The sequence below is a fragment of the Crocodylus siamensis genome, chromosome 3 (genome assembly GCF_052110815.1).
Source record: "Crocodylus siamensis isolate JL-2025a chromosome 3, ASM5211081v1, whole genome shotgun sequence".
Lineage (NCBI taxonomy): Eukaryota > Metazoa > Chordata > Crocodylia > Crocodylidae > Crocodylus > Crocodylus siamensis.
The window spans coordinates 14,973,585-14,989,043 of NC_143397.1; the positions used below are offsets into that span (position 1 = coordinate 14,973,585).

At 44.9% G+C, this 15,459-nt stretch overlaps 1 protein-coding gene across 4 annotated transcripts in view; it reads left to right on the forward strand.

Moving 5' to 3' along the window:
* Nucleotides 1-15,459, forward strand: part of MAPK4 (mitogen-activated protein kinase 4) — a 142,081-nt gene that overhangs the window by 103,604 nt on the left and 23,018 nt on the right. The gene's annotated exons all lie outside the window — the stretch shown is intronic.

Genomic DNA, 15,459 nt, shown 5'->3' on the forward strand with positions numbered 1-15,459 from the left:
CCTTGCTCACTGTCTAAATAGATGCTGTTAGCAACAGATGGTGGAAGCACAATGAACAAGGTGGTAAGTTAGGGTAATGCACAGTGGTCACAGCCTCAGTTGAGTGCTTTGCAGACCACTAGGGTAGAAGAGAGTTTTAAGGAGAGAAAAGAAGGAAAACAAAATAATGGCTTTTGGTGATTTTTTAGGAAGACTTTCCAATGCATAAGTTCATAGGAGAAGAGGCCTGATCCTTTGCACTCTATTAGACATTGGTAATACATTGTAATGTCAAGTATGGATGCCATTTTGCTCTAGCACACATATAGAGGGATGGAGCTACCATCTGATAAAATTTTTAGTAAGTACCCTAGGGATCCTGTTATTTCTAGAGTATGCCATGGGGCAACAAGTAAAAGCATTTCTACTTCTCTCTGCATCAGCTTGGATGGGCAGTGTCTTTACTACTAACCAACCTCTGCAGAGGAAGATCGCTATTTGCATAGGACTCTCCTTGGAAAAGCCTTCTTGGGAGTGAACCTTTTGGCAGATTAACGCAAGGGACAGAGGCTGTTGCAGCTGCAGTGGCACCTTTGAAATGTCCTGCCTCAGATGTTAGGGAGTAAAATTGTAGTGAGACCAATTTACATGACACGGGTGCTTGCAGTAGCAGAGACTAGATCTGTTGATTCAGGAGATCTTTCTCCTTCTGAGTTTCTAACTTGGAAGATTCCTCCGTTGCTTCTCACCTGAGCCATTATCACTCAAAACACTGAAACTGAAGATGGGTAAGAATCATCCTGTCTCCCAGGCTGCCAGGGCAAGCTTGTGCCTCACTGTACCTTTCTCGACCCCTTGGACCATGTTGATTCTAATTCCTCTGCCTCCTTGATGTTTGCAACCCATACATATTTTTAAATTATTGTGCCTGCCTTAATCATTGCTTCGTTGCTTCTTTCCAAGCTCAGTTTTAGAGCTTGGCTCATTACCTTAACTCAGAGGTGGGCAATTATTTTGGGAGGAGGGCTGTTTACTGAGTTTTGGCAAGCCATCGGGGGCCGCATGACAGGCAGCCGGCGCAGATAAATATTAATTTTCTAAATTTTGTAGGGGCCTCGTGGGCCGGATAGAACGGCCTGGCGGGCTGCATCTGGCCCGTGGCCCACATCTTGCCCACCCCTGCCTTAACTACCTTGTTTCTTCAGAATAGATTATACTCATCCGTGGTGATCCAGTTCTCACCATGTTCACCAGACATCATTTATGGAGTCATATCTCCAGTGTTTAAAACTCGGAGCCATCCTTACTTGGTAGTTTAATAGCAGATGTTCACAAGAGAGAAGGCCACAGCAGTCCCAGGGTGAACTTCATATTTGGTTACTGCTTTGCTGTGGATATCAGACTGTATGCATGCCTGTTGATTTCCCCGCCCCCCCCCCATGTATTTCCCCTTATTGCTGTGAGTTACAAAGATGTCCTTGCCCTGCATAGCTTCCAGTCGAAGCATAAGGCAGTGGGTGGCTGAGAGAGATGAGAGAAGCACAAATTGAATAAGCATGGCTTTTGGTAATGAACAGCCTGTTTTGTCTATATGTATAGGGATCAATATCAGTCAGATTAATGTTGGATTCTTTATTCTTATTTCTTGGTTTGTTTGTGATACTTATGGCTTCTGAGCATTTCGAGAAAATAAAAACAGATCATCCCAAATTGGCCATTTCCATAGCTTACTCAACAAGTGCATGTTTCAATAAAGGAAAGTGCCTCAAATGAAATGAATAATTGGAGTGTCTGAAAACCAATACTCTGATCTGATAATATGTTGGGGCTTTTGTGCTATATCTGATTCAGCAAAATTACCAATAATACAAGAGCATTAAATGAGCTAGTAGCACAAATTCTCTGCTTATCAGTCTCAATTACTTTGTATCTCAGGGAGAGAGAAATTAAAATATGCTTTTAAAAGCAAATTCTCTTGATTAAAGTAATGACAACTCGTGCATTTAGAAATCAGAACAAAAATCTGCATTTATGGGAAAACACAAAAAACCCACCGGCATCTTTCATCATCTGTTATATTTAGTGCTCTCTGCTTTTATGAAGAAAAATGGATCAAGTGTGCCCTTGATCATTGGCAGTATTATCCAGTGCTTCCAGGAATAATGACGAGACCACATAGGGCTTTTTAGTAGTTGACCCATTTTTCAGGATCATCCATTACACTAATGTGCACTAACTCTCTTCTGGATTTTAACTTATTGCAAATGTAATTCTTCACCTAGAAATCCTTTCAGTTGAGGGTTTAAATATTAACACATCATACTTTATCCTCATAATTTTTAATGAAGGTTCTAGTATTTTTCCTGATGTACCAGCATGGAGCCTAGTGATTAATGACAAGCATGCACGTGCGCAAGTAGCAAGCCCGCTCAAAAAAACGCATCCAAGAGAACTGTTTTTTTGATAGAAAATGGCAAATTTTTGACCAAATGACACTTTTAGCTGAAAAATGTAAATGTTTTCCTTGAAAAAAAATTGCACACCTGAAAACTGAAGTTTCCAGCAAAATAATTAAACCAAAAATACTCCGATTCAAAATGATGCCATGCTTTGTTCAGGTGCCTCGTGCTTTCATTTTCCTTTATGGGCTATGCTCACCAGCCAGACTGCATCTCCCTAAATGCATTATGCCTAAGAATACTTATCTCTAGCTCCTCTCCCTACCTGAGGAAGGTTGTAGTCTGGGTAGAGAGGCAAAAGGAAACTGGAAGCTTAAAGCCCCAAAGTACAACTCGCATAAGGGATGTATTATTTTTTCAGTTTTCAGTATTTGGCAGAAGGCTCAAAGTTTGTCATGGAAACCTTCAGTGCAGACATACAAACAAAAATTATTTGAGCAATATGTTCTGCAGATAAAATCCTATAAAGTCAACTCCCCTGCCTGCTGGATAAGTGCATAATTCACTTGACTGCACAACAGAGTGTCACTCCCGAGTTATTGCCTACTGCTTACACTGTAAAAAAATTCCAGTTGTCTGCAGTCAGGTACATAGACTGTTTAAGTGCAAAGCAGTTTTCAGTCTCGTTGTCTGCTGTGTAGCTTTAATTTAACTTGTTATAAGTTTACCAGAAGGACTGAAGGAGCAGAAGAAGCTGTTAGAAATCTTCAGAGCCTGAACCCAGGCCAGCTCTTGAACCGCAGTGTAATGCTGGTGGTTCTCTCCTTTCCAGCATTCAGTTGCTGTGCTTGTGTTTGTGGGGGCAGCTGTGGGCACTGAAATGACATTCATGACATATGTGGCTATCAGAGAACTGAAACAGTTGTGATGTGTAGGCCTCTATCTGGCTCCAAACAAACAGCCAGGCGACTGTGTCTACATCTCAAGGGGAGCCAATATCTTAGTGCCGAAATCTTCTGGAACCAGATACAGCAAGCTGCAATGGCAAATGCATGAAGTATTGAATGGCTTGTTGGTAGAAGGTTTAGAAAAATTGAGAGAGACACATGAGTGTAAAAGAAAGACAGTAAGGAAGTATCCTGCTGCTGAAGGTATGCATCCCCAGTTAAGTGACACCTTTCATAGCCACAAAGAAGAATCTGGTCTGATCCAGCTCGGGAGGCAGGGTGCAACAAAGAAGTTTAAATAAAGCCAATCTGGGATCTTTGATTAGAATATTAAAATCTGTTTCCCAGCCACCCATAAATAGGAAATGTACCTGGAAGGAATTGGCAAGGGTAACTCTTCACACCTGTGGGACTGCTGTGCAGATCACATGCTTTCCTGTCCGAGTGCTGAAGAAGGATTTCCACCAAGACCGCTCCATGGCAGAGAGACTCACCCTGTAGGATTATGCTTATCTTCAACAATTAATCTTGTTTTTGTCAATTAATCAATACATTTCTCACATTGCTTGGAATGACCCAAGGGTGCATTTAAATTCTTTTTCACCCTCCCCACTTTGCTCAAAATTTGTTAACAATTTATTGCCATCCTTGGGACAGGTGTGGTGAAAAAAACCTTGTTGCGTTGATGATACTTCCCTCGGATAAGGTCACAACTTAATTGGGAAGTTTTGGGGGGCTTTTGGAGCTGATTTAGGTAACCAGGTTCTGCTTTCATCTTGGGGTTGGAAGCTGTGAGTCTGAGAAATATACAGGAATTTGGAAAGTGGATAGCAGAAATGTCTGGGTCCATGTGTTTCTTACTTCTGGTGGCAAAATGGTTAATGCAACAGGTGATGAAATCACAAGATGAAAAGCAGAAACAAAATCAGAAGAAGCTCCAAAACAAGTCCCTGAAGACTGGGAGGGGCCAATATTGTGCCTATCTTCAAGAAGGGGAGGAGAGAGGACCTGAGCAACTGTTGGCCAATTAGTTTAACTTCTGTCCAAGGGAAAATCCTGGAAAAATTCATCAAGGAGTCTATGTGCGATAGGCTTGCAGAAGGGGGGATTCTGAATGACAGCCAGCATGGCTTCAACATGGGCAGGGCATGTCTTACCAGTCTCATTTCCTTCTACGACCAGGCAACTCGCCACCTGGGTAAGAGGGAGAAGGTCGACAACATATATATATATATACACCTTGACTTTCAAGAAGACTTTGATCTGGTATCCCATGATGTTCTCACAGGAAAATCAGAGGATTGTGGGCTTAACTTCTCAGCGGGAAACTGGCTGTAGGGTAGGAGCCAGAAACTTCTAATGAGCGGATCTGTGTCGTCCTGGGGAGAAGTGGCCAGTAGTGTCCCTTGGGGGTCCGTGCCTGGTCCGGGGCTTTTCAACGGTTTGGAACTGGTTGAAGTTCAACATTGAGAAGTGTAAAGTTCTCCCTCTGGGGACGAACAACCCCCAACGTACTTACACGTTTGGTGGTGCCAATCTGACCTGTACCACAACTGAAAGGGACCTGGGGGTAATACTAGACCACGCTATGAATGTGAGTCGCCAGTGTGATGCTGTAGCCGGTAGGGCAAACAATACTCTGGCATGCATCGATCGATGCATCTCCAGCAAAGCCAAGGAGACGATTCTTCTGCTCTACTCAGCACTGGTGAGACCGCAGCTGGAGTACTGCATCCAGTTCTGGGCTGCACTTCAACAAGGATGTGGACAAGCTTGAGAGAGTCCAGAGAAGAGCCACCCGTATGATCAGAGACTTGCATAGCAGGCCATATGGGGAAAGGCTAAGTGACTTGGGTCTCAGTCCTCTTCAGCTTAAAAAAGAGAAGGCTGAGAGGGGACCTGGTAGCAGCATCGGGGCAACATGAAGGTCTCGGTGAATAACTGTTCACCAGGGAACCCTTGGGGAAAACCAGGAGTAACGGCCACAAACTCCGGGTAGACCATTTCAGGCTTAACATTAGGAAAAACTTCTTCACAGTCAGAGCGTACAGACTGGAATAAGCTTCCTCCAGACGTAGTACAATCGCCTTACCTGGAAATCTTCAAGAGGAGATCAGACGGTCACCTCGCTGGGCTCACCTGACCCCAGCAGTCTTTCCTGCCTTGTGCTGGGGGGCTGTACCCAGTAAACTTCTGTGGTCCCTTCCAGCCCTTAACAATCAATGAAATTGATGAAAAAGGAGATTGAAGTTTTAACGGTTCAGTTAGCAGTGCTCCAGGGCCTGTCTCTGAAAGATGCCCACTGATTGGCTGAGGTAAGAAAGCGAAGACAGGATCTGGGTGCTAAGCAGTAGCTTAAACAACAACAACAAATGCCATTTGCTGCCTTGATTTTTTCCTTTTTTCTGTAGATCCCTCTATGGAAAGTTGGGGGAAGTGTAATTATCATCATTACTTGGGCACCTGAGTCCAAGTAAATAGTCCGCAAAACCCCAATCTACAGCTTACACCTGAAAGGCTGTAGGTGCCTACATTTTTGCCAACAAACTTACTTAGGCACCTAAAGTTTTGCTGCTGTGCATGCCTAGAGTTACTGCCATCTTGGCTGAGCTGGGTGTATTGATCTATTTAAGGGATGTATGTGGTAGCTGTGTTGGTCTGAGACGGAAAGAAATGCAAAAATCTAGAACTCTTTGTTCTAAAATGATACCTTCTATGAGACCAACTGAGAAATTGGAGTTCTAAATTTTTGCATTTCTTTTGATTTGTTTAAGGCCAGTTGGGATCCCCAAACTAGGTTTCTGTGTTGTTAGGTCCTTTGAGTGGCTCCATCTGGGAGCTTTGCTCAGAGCACACATCTACCACATGCGGATAGCTCTGAGTTCAGCTCAAAGCAGCCACGGACACTTTGCTGTAGAAGTGCACAGGGGAGGGAAAGGAAGAGGGTCTGGAAAGAGTGGTGGGGTGCCCAATGTCATGTTATTTTTGTCGTCAGAGTGCTCACTCATCTGGAAAGTGGGAGACCTGATTGAGTGCCCTCCTCAGCCTGGGGGGTACAGTCCACATTGCCCGCAGTGGGCCCTAACCACTAGGCTATAGCCTGGTCTGACTCGGGGACACCTTCCTTCCTCCCTATTGAAACTGGGTCATGGTGCAGAAAGGAGTTTGAGATTCATCGGGCCAGAGAGAGAGTGAGAAGGACCACTTCCTGGGGCAGGGGGAAGAGGGAGAGGCCTGGACACCAGTCCTAGCACCCAACATTGTCTGTCGTCCATCCAGTGGCTTTTTAATGCTCAATATAGAAACAGTCCCTGGAGCAGGGAGCGGGGCCCAGGAGTGCCCTCCTTCCTTCTTAAAGCTTCAAGAAGAGAGTGCCTCCCTGTCACTGCCCAGCCCACAGCCTGGTGGCGAGGGGCACTCTTCTAGGAGGCAGGAGGTGGATGCTGAGACTTTCTCAGGCTGAGAAGGGGCTAAACCCAGATCTTCTACTACCTGGGTTAATGTGCTAATGATTAAGCTGTCATATAAAAAGTGGCACCACCTGTTCTTCTGCTGGTTGTGCTTTAAAAGCAGAGTGAGCCGGCTAGCTATACACAAATGACTGGCTTAGCTGCATAAATGCAGAAGGGGTTTTGAGATGTGGGTCCCAGCCAGCTAACTTTAGGTAAGGTGGCAAGCAGGTCCCAAAGTCAAGGATAAGGGTGGGATGCCACACCTACCCCCCTCATAGTGCATCACACTGGCTAGCAGAGGTGACCCTGTGCATGCACAACCCTGCATGTTGGCTGTTGTGGATGCTGTTCTTACACACCTACCTCTCCCCGGTGTAGAGGGCACATAGGCTTGTAACCAGGGTCTGTAAATCCCGTTTCTGGAGCATGAGGCCTAAAAGTTAGACTTAGGATCACTGCGTGCCACCACATGCTAGTTCCTCTGGGGATCTGTCCCTAAGTGACTTAGCCAAGGTCACACAGGAAACCTATAACAACAAACTGGACCCAGGTCTCTTGTGTCTCAGGCTCATGTCCTAACCTTCTCCTTCCAGCTGTCCATGGCAGGGATGTGCAAGGATAATTCAGAGAAGACCTCCAGTACTTTATTTTCTTGAATGCACTGAGGCAGGAACAGGCTTAAACACTGCCCTTAACCTGTACAAGAGCAGCTGGAATAGCCAAAAAAAGGGTCACTGCTGCATCAGTTGCGTAGCACTGGCTTGAACTGCCTGGCTCCTTGCTTAGGTGCCTTACGGGAGCTGGAGGAGGAGACAAGCCGGCGTGTTTTGCTCGGCCATTTCGGCAGCTCTGCCGTTCTTCTCCTGGCTCCGTGGGACGTGCTGTGTGTTTGTACAGCTGACCTTTTCTGTTCTCAAATTGGCTGATCACACGATAAACATTTTTAAACCAGCTCTTATAAACAGGAGCGTGCTGAAGTGCTGACCCCAGCCGGCCTCGCTGCTAACCTCGGCCCAGCAAGCGAATGTTATCTTCTCCCCTCTTTGAGATCCTTTTGTTGAAGGGATAAACACACATTAAGCAACCATTTTCCGCAGCTCAGGATGGCCTCGCTGATTCTGAGTACAGCTTGCTTCCTAGCATGGTGTAAGAGCACATCCACGCGATGCACTTTCTACCAGGATTGTGGATTGCTTTAGACTTACGTAGAGAAATGCACCCAAAGTTCAAAGGGCTTTACGAACAAGCGTTGCAATGCTCTTTTGGGGCTTGGGCAGTAGCAGTGCTTACCAGTGATGGGGGCGTTTCTGGGAGGCAGAGAAGTCGATTGATTTGCTTCATAAGAGCTCAGGAGCAGAGCTGGGAAGAGCACGCTGGGGATCCAATTTGCAGTTTTCTTCTCTTAATCTCTGGATAGCACACCGGCCTTTTGTAGGTCAATGGATTTCTTCCCTAGGCCAGGTTGCAGTGATGCACACAGCTCCAAAGCAAATGCCCCAATGATGAATTTAAACTTTATCTTGATTATCAAGGGGGCAACTCTTTCACACAGCAATCAGTTTTACTCCCACTGCCCATAGTGAGCTAGTATTGTGCTACAGAACTTCCCCAGCTGGCATGAGGTAGGGATTCACAATTAATGCTAATATTACCCGCTTTAGGGGTCACAAGTGGTCAGCATAACCTGCCCTGGGAGTGAAACTTTATTCTTTGTCCTTGACACTCATTGCATGTAGATCAGAGGATGAGGTGCATGCAAGCAAGGGTTCTGGCTTGGCACCCTTCTCTGCAAGAGCCTTTTCTCGAACAGCCATGTTTTGCTGGACTGGAGAAGATGCCATAGTCCATCCTTTAGATCCTTAATGGTTGATATTCCCCAAGCGTGTCTTCAGGCTGCCTTCATCTGAGGCTGGCTCTCCATGCTGGCCTGCTTCCATCTTCTCCCTGGGTTAATGGAGTTGTTTGTTTTTGCTGCAGGCCTTTTGCTTCTTGCCAGACTCCAGTCTCACAATTATCTGCTTAAACAGGGCAGTTTCTAGTCTCTCTTCCCACCTCAGCTTCCCTCAGAGCAGACATTAGTGCTGCTTCATTGATAGCAAGGGTCTCTCCTACTTCCCGGGCAATCCTGGGTGCACAGAATGCCCTGAAGCCTGCTCTGTTCTTTCCCCAGTTGATAGCTCCCAGGTTGCTTTCTTTCCAGGATCTTCTTACTAGCTAAGCCCTGGCACAGACCACAGGCATCCTTTTAAAGGGTTTAGATCACAGGTGGCCAAAGTTTGACCTGTGGGATAATTTCAGTCTTCAAGGACATTGAAAGCAGCCTGTGGTTACCACCATGTCTGCTGGGGAGCTGTACCCTAAGGCCTACAGGTCTCCACAATCTTTAAAATACCGGGATGCTCAATCTTAATACCATATTTTCCTATCTACAACAGCGCCTGGAATAAGATATGTACCTAGTTTTTGAAAAGCAAATTAAAGCTCTTTCTTTGTAGTAAGTAACCAAGTAACAGGAGCCAGGGAGCTGAGTCTGCTCATTTTGTTTCTCTCTGTGGATCGCAGGCAGGGTTACTTGCACGTTAATCCGGCAGAAGCTTAAATGGCAGAAACTGCTGTTACCATATTTCCTTGCTTATAATGCACACCCCCCCATTTCCAGCAGCTGGTTTGGGGAGGGTGGGGAGCAAAATCTGTGCTTTATGCGAGAAAATATGGTATTCTGGTAGGAGAGTGGACTGCTGCATTTCTGGCCGGGCAGAATTTCCATAATAAGGATGAGGGCAACAAGGAGAAGAAGGGACTAAACTCAGTGGAGGGGCTGCAGCTCTGCCCTGACAGTCAAAAGATATAATCTGCTTCATTGCATGCACATTAGTCCTTGAACCCCTGTCAAATTGCTCATAGGCCCTGCAAGTTAGGAAAACCTGAGGCACCTTAGGGTTCACGAATGTGAACTGATACCGTGCCCGGCACCGGAAACCCTGTAAGGCATCCTCTGGGGTGGCCTATTGCTAGTAGAGTCTGGCTTGCTATCTCTGTACTCTTTTAAAAATGAAAAAAAGAATGGAATTGTTGGCATGTCTGCAGTATATCCTCCACTGTGCAAACAGCTCTCGGGAAGAGAAGACGAGAAGTCAGAAGCTGAAAGGATATAAACACGTTGGGTTGGAAAAGGTAGTTTTGTTGACGCAGAAAGCCTTTATGGGACTGTTAACCAAGATCAGAATTTTTCCAGAAAAGTATGAAACTGAATCATTCTGACTTGCTCATTTCAAACAATTTCATTCCTCGAAAGCAAAAAATGTCTTGCTTCAACTCTATCCCTTTGTTCTGTTTTGACTCCTGCTCTGTATTTTTATTTATATTTGCTATTTTGTATTGTTTCAGCATGAGCTAAATGCCTTTCAACCTCAACAAAAATGTTTTCCTATTAAGTGATATAAGCAAACAGTGATTGGAAGGTTCAAGATGGAAATTTTTTAATGTTCCTGTTCTGTTAAAAATGTTGGAATTTCAACTTTTCATTCTGATGCAGAACAAAAAACAAGCTTTGTTGTGTGGACCCCTTTCTGCTCTCTCCCCCTGACTTGCCTTCCTCATAGGCCTTCCTCCACTATCTTTTCAGCAGCAGTGCTTGACCAGCAGTCAGTCTCAACTCCCTATTTACAGAAATATCATGTGGAATACTGACTGGCTCCACATTCAGCTGTCCCATTGGGACGTAGGTTCAGAAAGATAGAAATGTAATGGGAATCCAGTCATTTCAGGCCAGGGAACAGGTGAATTTGGCCACTTCTATGCCTTCGGCCCTTCATTGTGTTATCCCCTATACTACCATTCCCCATCTTCAGCATTGCAGACTGATTTGTTATTTGAGTTGTGCAGAAATTAGAATTTCCTTTCTGCAGAAAATCCCGGTATTTTAAAATCCGCTTTGCTCCAAAATCAGAAGGAAACATCAAAACTTTGGCAGGCAGGGTTCTTCGGGTCTACCCAAAGAACCTTGCCTACCTCCGTCCTTTGGCCAACACGGCTACAACCAAAAACCCAACTTCAAAACTTTTGACATTTTCATGGAATGGAAATATTTAAAAAAATATTCTAATCAGAATAATTAAACAATTCATTGCAATCATTTTGAATCATTTCATTTTGAATAATATCAAGGCGTAGTGTAACATAAAACAATCTAATGTAAGAAGCAGTGAAATAAAATGATTTATAATGTTAGAAGAAAATAAGAGTTTCATTTATTTGTTTTAGTACTTCCCCATCAAAAAACTTTGTTGCCATTGATATGTTCTCATAAAACATCTCAATTTTTGACAAACTGCATTTCCCACCAGCAAAGCATTCCACTAAAGCACTTTTGACTTGGTTTCTCCTTATCCTCAATCAACATTTTTCAGGAGCACTTTTCTAGCCATCCTTATGCATTAGGGCTAAGGGTACAGACCGTCAAAAAGCCTGAGAAAGAATCGATTCAATCTCTGCAGCTTCCTCTAAGCTGTGTAGGTTGAACTGATAACCAACTGAAATGACCTTTTGTTTTCAGTTAGGAAAGGCAGAGGGAGGCCTACACTGACCCAGGCCAATAGGCAGGGAGCTAGGAGCTAAAGCATATCTTCCAGCCTGCTGGCCATTGCCAGCCCAGCCAAGTGTCCCCAACCCTCTGCTGTCTCTTTGCAGGGGTTTGAGGAGCCCCCTGTCTGGGTGCTGGCCCACCTTGGGGGAGCCTCCTCTCAGGAGTTGTCCCCCAGCCTGGGTGGCCCAGGGAGTTCTTCCCCACCCTAACCCCACAGCTGCTTGCCTTAGCCCCTAGGAGTCTCAGGGGTAGCCCAGGGCAGCCACGGACCAGAGGGAAAATCTTCCACTCCCCAGCAACTAGCTTTGCCTCAGACTTGCAGGAGCAGAGGCAAAACTAGCTGCAGAGGAGCAGGAGAATTTCTTTCTCTTTCTTGAGACTCGCAGCAGCTCAGGCAAGCAGCTCTGGGGTTGGGGTGGGGAAGAACTCCCCCAGCTCCCTGGGGCTGCCCTGGGCTGGGGGACCCTGGTCTTCAGTAGGGGGAAGCCCTCCAACGAGTGGGATCCCTGGTGCCCCCATGCTGCACGGCAGGGGCAGGCATCCGACCAGGAGGACTCTCCCTCCCTCCTGGGGCAACCACTATAGCAATCAGCAGCTGGAAAGGAGAAGGGAGGATGGCTACAAGGGTTGAAAAGCCCCCACCACACTGGCTTTCCCTCCCCCCACATGCTGTGTAGACCCCGGTGAGCAGAGTTTGGGGGTCTGTTCCTTGCCCCCGTGTCCCTATGGGCTGACAGATGGAAGCAGGAAGCAGACTAAGGAGCAGAGGGGTGAGGCAGTCCCTGCTCCACTGAAGCAGACAGTATAGCCCAGGGCTGCAAAGCATCCTGGGATGCTGGGGGACTGAGTTAACTTGAACCAGGAAGGGATCTGGGACAGAAGTTCCATAAACCAGTCTGACCTAAAACAGTTAAGTCTCTTATACTACATCCATCCAGGTTTATCTTAAACTGATTTTGGCCATTTTGGAAGTGGTTTATGTGCACTGAACTTCTGTTACAGGTTTAAACCAGTTTCTGATCGCTTAAACCAGTTTATGTGTAACTTCTTTCTCTAGCCCAGGGGTTCCCAATGTTTATGTGCCCAAGGGCATATTTGAATTTAAAAGAAAAAGCAGCAGGCGCTAACATGAATATTACAATTTAGACTTCAGAATCCCGGATATGTGCATCTGCACAGTCTCGTTTGGGGAGGGAGTAGTAAGTGCCACAGTCAGACTGACTCCCTTCCCAGACTGACTCAGTCTTCTTTTGACAGCCATTGTGTACAGCCTCTGAAATTTTTTTTGAAGTGTTGCTGTTCTGAGTTCAGTCAGCAGTGACAGCATTATTTGTTGGAATAATTATTTTTACTGATCGTGAAAATGAGCATGCGCACCCGAATAAACCTTGGCGGGGTGGGGCGGGTGCTACGGTGCTCACAGGCACCAAATTGGGAACCACTGCTGTAGCCTATATGTCTACCCATTTTACCTTGCAAAGCTACCACTCTCTTCCCTTTTGAATCCATTGAAGCTTTGGGTACTTCTTATTACAATTTCTCTATTTTTTGTACAAATCATTGTTTGGCATTGGTTAGTCTGCCAACATATACAAATCCATCTCTGCTGTTAACTTGTCTTCCTTTTATCTGTTTACTCCCTTCTTCCATGTGTAAATCTTAGATCATGAAATTCTTGATGTAGGGACAGTCTGTTGTCATTCAGTATGTCATACAATGGACTCATGTTAAAAACTCCATGTAAAAAGATGTAGCCATTGCTGTATACAAGATTGAGATTTTGGGTTTTGTATTCCTGAGTGCCATCTAGTGGCACACACCTACCTAACATAAATCACTCACTGATACAGAATTGGGCTCTCTAGGCACTACCACAGTAATTTGTTGTCATCTCCAACTGAGCACTGTCATCCTTGTCCTATGTCTGCGTTGTTTATAATGAAAACTCTGAATTAAAACACAACAGTCCTGCTAATCATGGTTTCCAGCTGTATTAAGTAATTATGGAATTATCATCAGTGTTGCAATTCCAAAATGAAGCCTCAGCTTGTAATTTATTATAGAGGGGATGCACCCAAAATAGGAGTAAATGAAGGAATCTGGAAGATACTACTGGATTACAAGAAAGGCAGTCTTGAATGCAGTGATTATTATTTAATATAAGCAGAAGTTAAGGCAGGATTATTGTCATCATCATCAGTTCCTCAATACGTGGATGACAGTCTTCCAGTAATTAGGGAAGTCATCAGTGAATCTGTGTATGACTGAGGTGGCAAATATGAGATCCACATGTTCAGTTGTGGTTGTGACGAATAGTTCTGGGAGGAAGGAGTAGATCCTGGTGATGTGGGGTCACAGCTCTTTTCCTTTGTTTCTCTTGCTCATCTATTTGCTTCCATAGTGAGGTGAGTTTGTCTTGTCATACATCACGGCACCATTGAGGCGAATGCTGGCATTCATTCTTCTGCCCTTCCAGTTAATATGGAGGATTTTCTGAAGACATTGCTAACAGTAACATTTCAAAGATTTCAGGTATTTCCAATATGTTGTCCAAGTTTTACATCTGTACAACAGAGTAGAAATGACAACAGACTAGTCGACAAGAAGTTTGTTTTGCATCTGGCTGCCATGAAGACATGCTTTTGGAGACATCCAAAGTCAGCCTTGGTAGCTTTTATCTAGTGTTGTCTATGTTTGGGAAAGCTGCCTACCCAGGTAGGGGAAATGCTTAACATTCTCCAGGGATTCCCCTCTTATTGTGATATGTAGAGAAGCTGCTAATTGGTTTGTGGTGGGTTGGTAAAAGATCTTGGGTTCTGTGAAGTTGATAGTGAGTCCAAGCATTTGATTCAGTTCACAAAGCAATCGAGTGACTTGGAGCTCTTAAATTGAGTGAGCACACACAACACACTCGCCAGTGTAATGGAGGTGTTAGTTACCTTGGATTTGGAACATAACTGGTTGATGTTAAAGAGATTTCTGTCCACGTGATACTGGATACTGACTTCAGATGGAAGTCTATCAGCAGTGAGGTGCAGAATAGCTGTGACATATAGAGAAAAATGTGTTGGTACGATCACATATCCTTGCTTGATTTGAGTTGTAATAGTGAAGGGGTCCATTTCTGCTAGGGCGTTTGTTGTCATGTCATTGTGAAGAGGTTTAATAATGGTAATACATTTTGAGTATCTAGATATCATCAGGATCTTCCATAATGTTGATTGAATCAGAGGCTGAGATCCTTATGTGGCCTTCAGTGACCTAGAGCAGGTAATACCTTTGAGACTAACTGGTCCAGAGGGGTATGAGCTTTCATAGACAACAGCCTATTTCATAAGATTTCGTATGTACTCATACTGATATGTACTCTGTCCAGGTGGTTAGAGTGTGATTGAGAAGTCAAGGGGACCTGTTGAGTGTTAGACTTTTCTAAAACCAAGCCACTTCTTTGGCTGCCTGAATAAAGATCCAGGAGCCAAAGTATTGTCACCCACGCCTTCATATCCCAATGCCAGTCAAACCCAGGACTTCAAGCACTGGGTGCTGACCGAAGAAAATAGTTAATTAGCCAGAACTCAGAAGTGGTAAAAATGGGGCCAGAATGGCCATCTGGGCAGGGGCTAGATATTCAGAGCTTCTCAGGAGTTTGAGTCTGGTGCTCCTCTGAGAGGCTGGCACTGTGTCATGAGAGGAGCTGCAGGCTGCTGAGCATTATTGAAGGGAAATATGGTCTTGAGTATCTAAATAAGAGCTTTAGCTCTTTTGAAAACGTGGCCCTTAGCCAGTATTCTGCAAGGGGCAAGAATCACATGTGGCTCTCCTACTGTAGTTGCATAGTCATCCAGGTAGTGTCACTGAGGGTGAATATCCACCCTTGATAGGAAGTGTCTAGAAGAAAACCTATTCATATCTTAATGTTTTTACATTGCAAGAGCACTGAAAGGTCTGAGTCAGGCTGGAAGTCCATGGCATTGGATGCCATATCAATACACAACTCTAGATTTTCAAGAGCTTGACAGGCACTGTACTGGGTGTCTTCACGCAGCTCCAGTTGTGGGCACTGAGCTCTTCTGAATGTCTGGCTCATGTTGAATGTC